We start from the raw sequence: 5,098 nt of genomic DNA on the forward strand, positions 1-5,098 counted from the left end.
TGGAGAATCCCATGGACAGAGGAGCCTGACAGGCTACAGTCCATGGAATTGTAAGAGTTGGACATGACTTAGCGACTAAACACACCATATTATTAATCCATTTAATGCATCCTCAGTCACTCAGTCATGTCCGACTTTTTGCAACCCCATGGACTATAGCCCACCAAGCTCCTCTGTCCATGGGATTTCCCAGACAAGAATACTGGAGTGGGTTGCCATTACCTTCTCCAGGGGATCTATGCAACCCAGGTCTCCTGCATTGGCAGGAGGCTTCTTTACCAGTGAGCCACCAGAGAAGCCCAATCCACCTAGTTCAGCTCAGTTCAGTTCAGTCACTCAGTCATGTCCGATTCTTTGCGACCCCATGGACTGCAGCATGCCAGGCCTCCCTGTCCATCACCAACTCCTGGAGTTTACTCAGACTCATGTCCATTGAGTCAGTGATGCCATCTAGTATGTGTGTATTAACTTTACTTGCTGATTTAGTATGAAGTGGGGTGTTGGAGAGAAGGAGAAGAGCAGTGACTGCTAATGGGAAGGAAAAAAATGATCAGAAGACGTAGTTCTAATGGGAGCCCTGTCCCTGTATTTCTGTACTTGGATGAGTTCCCTCCCCTCTCTGAGTCAGTTCTTCCAATCCTATTCAAGAAGGGGTAGAGCAATATGATTTCCATCAGCTCTGCACTTTGCACCCAGAAGTCTAAGTAGAAGCCACGATCTGTGTCCTCAGGAACATGCCATGCAGCACCCTGCTCAGGACAGACTGGCTCACCAAATGCTCCATCATCCTGAGCAGCCTAAGTGCTTTAAGCACACAGCACAGAGGAAAACAATGGTGACTGGAGTGGCTAAGATGGTTCCTGGAGGTTTCCTTCTTGCTCCTTCCAAGAGCCTGAAATAACAAATGAATATGGTGACATTTGCTGGAGGAAAAAAAACACACACCTTTTCCTGGTTTCCTTATGCTCAACTCAGCTGACAAGTCTTCAGTAAGAACTTGCTTCTTTCCTGCCCCCAAAGAAGCACCACTGGGCAAAATGCATTGCTCTTCTAGACCTCGCTATTCTCTGAACCTTATTTCCTACATGAGAACTAGTACTTCTCTTTTTATCTAGGTAGGTATTAAACAAGAAAAAAAATACATTTCTCGTCTGAAACTTTTTTGAACCATTCTTCCCAAAGGCTAGTTAGTGTTGGCTTCCTGGATCCGGGCAGCTTACGTGACCAGTTGTCTCACCATAGTGCATCCAATGGATCCATAAGGTTTCACTAGCTCTATGAGAGTCCTTCCAGATGAGGCTACCCGGCAAATGTTGCTCGGCTTCCGTTCATTCAGTGTTGTTCTCACCTGGTTGCACAGAGCAAACATCTACCCTGAAAGATTCTCCCCCTGGGGACCATCTACTCTATCATTGCTTTTCTTGGTGCAGATGTTTTTAAAAAGTCCCCTGGTGTTAAGACCCTGCTTGCCTCTTTCTCTCCCCAGAAGAGGTCACTACTTGATTAAGAAAAACAGTAGCTTGACCCCAACCCTCAGCCCCCCACTGCTACTTAATGAGCAGTTCTCAGCAGTTAACAGCCAAACCCAAAACCCACCCAATCCTTCCTAATATTCTCACCATTGATTTTATTGTCACTGTTACTGTGAAAAATATTCATATCACCACATCAGTCTTACTTTGCAAAGATCCCAGCATGACAGTCATTTTATTTCTTCCTCAAACTGACCCTCATGGCTACTTAGCCTAGGTTATTAGTGGGAAGACTGAAGAACAAGGAGGTGAATTGGCTTACATAAAGATTATCGACCCATGTCTTCTCTTTTTTTAAATTTTTTTTAATTGAAGGATAATTGCTTTACAGAATTTTGTTGTTTTCTGTCAAACCTCAGCATGAATCAGCCATGGGTATACATATATCCTCTCCTTTTTGAAACTCCCTCCCATTTCCCTCCCCACCCCACCCCTCTAGGTTGATACAGAGCCCCTGTTTGAGTTTCCTGAGCCATATTTGTTTGCTATCTATTTTGCATATGGTAATATAAATTTCCATGTTACTCTTTCCATACATCTCACCCTCTCCTCCCCTCACTCCATGTCTATAAGTCTGTTCTCTATGTCTGTTTCTCCACTGATGTCCTGTAAATAAATTCTTCAGAATTACTTTTCTAGACAAGTTCAGGTGTTGAAAGAAAAGGCATCAGAGTTCATTGGCTGAGCCACTCTTCTAAAGGCAGGGGAGAAAGACCGGAACATGATGACAATCCAAGACCAGAAGTGCCACCCCATAAGGACAGAAGAGAGGTGATTTGAAAGCTAGTGGCTAAGCTAGAGAGTAACCCAACATCCTTTCTAGTTTCAGGATTCCCAGAAAGTAAACAATGGAAGCCCAGCTGCAAAGACAATGGCAGCAGAAGAGCCCACCAGGCCATCATAGGGATGGGATCAAAGATCAGGCTGATGCCCCATGGATTCTTTGTCACCAAATGAAGTGCCAGAATTGCATAGTTATGTCATTGTCAGTGATGGGTTTCAAGTAGCATATAGATGAAAAACGGGGGAGAAGGGACAGGTTTTACTGAAAGTTTATCAGAGACTCACAAGAACAAGAGACTTAGAGAACAAGATCATAGTAGTTTGGATAATTAAGGAAGAGAAAATGCAACAATGATCTTAGAGGAAAAAGGAAGAATGCAGTTGAACATAACCATCAAAGCTGACCTAGATGTCAGTGAATTCTAAGAGATCATTTATCTTTGAAATCTCAGAAGCAAGAGTCATACAGCTAGGATCCCAAATCTGAGAAGTCAGGCCTCAGAAGCATCAATGGACCAAGGCCTGGATGTTTACTCAGCTCCAGTGGCTTAAGGATGAGCATTGGGTGTATACTCTCTGAGATCTGTGGTAGGTAGAGGCCCCTACTCTGTGACAAGCCTACAGAAAAAGATGCTGTACCAATAGAGAAGAAGGTTGGGTGCTGGACAGCTCCCTAAAAGGAAGTTCAAGAGAGCCCACCACATGTGAGTTTGGTATGGATCCTTATAAATCCAATGGTTCTTCCAAAATGTTCTAGAAGATGTGGAGCACTCTAACATTCATGGTCCATATCAGTAATATCTATAATTTAATAAGCACCTAGTATGAATTGAGTAAGCTAGTAAGTACTATATACACATATTATCACAATAGATTTTCAAAACAGGCCTACAATAGTTCTTATTCACTCTATTTTGTGGAAGAGGGACCTGAGACTCGGAGAGGCAAGACAACTTTTCCAAGACTGCACAGTTTACAGTTAAAATTACAACCCAGACCTAGACATCTATACAAAACTGCAGCTCTTTCTACCTGATACCAAGACCTCTGGGCAAGACCAGATAACATGAATTTCCAATCAAGAGGTCTTTGATGGAAGAGGAATTAAGAAGCTGTGGCAACCAAGTTGCAGAAGATACTTTTGATAGGAGTCTGAGCTAACTTAACATCTGACATCATCCCCCAAAATGAGAGAAAAGTAATAAACTGTTGGGATAATTCCAACAGTGCATTATCTCTGGTGTGTGTGTTTTATTATATGATTCAAACAATAAATAGACAAGTGCGTGTTGAGCAGTACACTGGTTAAGTGGGGTGTTTTTAGTATTTTTAAGTCTTTATTGAATGTGTTATATATGATACTGCTTCTCTTTTATGTTTTGTTTTTTTGGCCATGAGGCACGTGGGGTCTTAGCTCCCTGACAAGGGATTGAACCTGCACGCCCTGCGCTGGAAGACAAAGTCTAAACCACTGGACCTCCAGGAATGTCCCAAGACACTGTATTATTAGAGCCTATGGAGGATGCAAGAAGGTGTAAGCCAGGATGTTTCTCTGTTTTCATTCAAACACCTTGAAATCTCACTGTCTTCCTATGTGCTTAGAAAAGTCACTAGTAATTTAAATTATACTGGTTCAGATATGAAGTGACAAGGGTCCCCAGCAAGGATACTCAGGAGGGTTTCACAAAATTATTAACATCTGAGCTCTCCACTGAAGGTTAGATTTCAATAAGTGAACGAGAGATAGGATGGCATCCCTAGAAGAGATAATGCTAAATGCAAAGGCAGAGAGAGAGCTTGTTCCAGCCAGAGCTGAGAGGTGATAATATTATGGAGTGAGATAATTTTAAAAAGACACTGCAATAAGTATATAAGTGATTTTGAATCTGAAGTAAAGGAGCTTGGCATTTATAGTAAAAGCGAAAGGAATCTGAAGGAGGCATGTGAAATAGACAGGGACAAGTCCAGCACCAACTACAGTGCTCAGAACCACGCATCTGATACGTGTTTCCTAAGTGAAGAAATGAAAGAATACCTTGTACAGGATGTGCTGACAAGGAAAGAAAGAGAAAAAATCCAAAACACCACTGATGACAATAGCAGCCTACATGACATAGGTAGAAGAAGAAAAGCTATTGGACTCCCTGGTGGCTCAGATGGTAAAGCGTCCGTCTACAATGAGGGAGACCCAGGTTCGATCCCTGGGTTGGGAGATCCCTTGGAGAAGGGAATGGCAATCCACTCCAGTACTATTGCCTGGAAAATCCCATGGACAGAGGAGCCTGGTAGGCTACAGTCCATGGGGTCGCAAACAGTCACACATGACTGAGTGACTTCACATTCATTCATTCAGAAAAGCTATATGGAAAGTTTGGAAGCAGTGAAGAAGACAGCATAAAAGGAAAAGAGGTTTATTTTGATTCTAGCATTATTTCCTGAGCGGCAGTTTACACCAAGAAGAGAAGGGCAGGGAGTCTTCAAATAACCTCAAAATTTAAGAACCCATAATTCTACCAGCAGAGCTAAATATGCCTATACATGTCTCTGGAAGAGCAGAGACGGAGTCAGAAGAAGGAAAGGAGGAGCAGAATCTCTAAAAGCAGCAAGTAAAACATATGAAAATGAACACATGCTAAGCTTTAGAGCTCATGTTTCACCTTTCTGTTAACTGGGTAGTTGATATTCAAATTACCTGTGATCTTATTATGCCCACTTTGCTGATGGCAAAAATGAGGCTCGGGCACTTGACTCCAGGAAAACTGATTCTAAATCCTGGTTGGTTT

At 42.6% G+C, this 5,098-nt stretch overlaps 1 long non-coding RNA gene across 1 annotated transcript in view; it reads right to left on the reverse strand.

Annotated features, from left to right (window-relative positions):
- Positions 1-389: 389 nt before the first annotated feature.
- LOC104991738 overlaps positions 390-5,098 on the reverse strand; it is a 16,299-nt gene continuing 11,590 nt past the window's right edge. The window contains exon 3 of the long non-coding RNA XR_825635.1: positions 390-892. This is a non-coding gene — a long non-coding RNA (uncharacterized LOC104991738). The remainder of the gene's footprint in view (positions 893-5,098) is intronic.

The sequence above is a fragment of the Bison bison genome, unplaced genomic scaffold, assembly GCF_000754665.1.
Source record: "Bison bison bison isolate TAMUID 2011002044 unplaced genomic scaffold, Bison_UMD1.0 scf7180017864199, whole genome shotgun sequence".
Classification (NCBI taxonomy): Eukaryota; Metazoa; Chordata; class Mammalia; order Artiodactyla; family Bovidae; genus Bison; species Bison bison.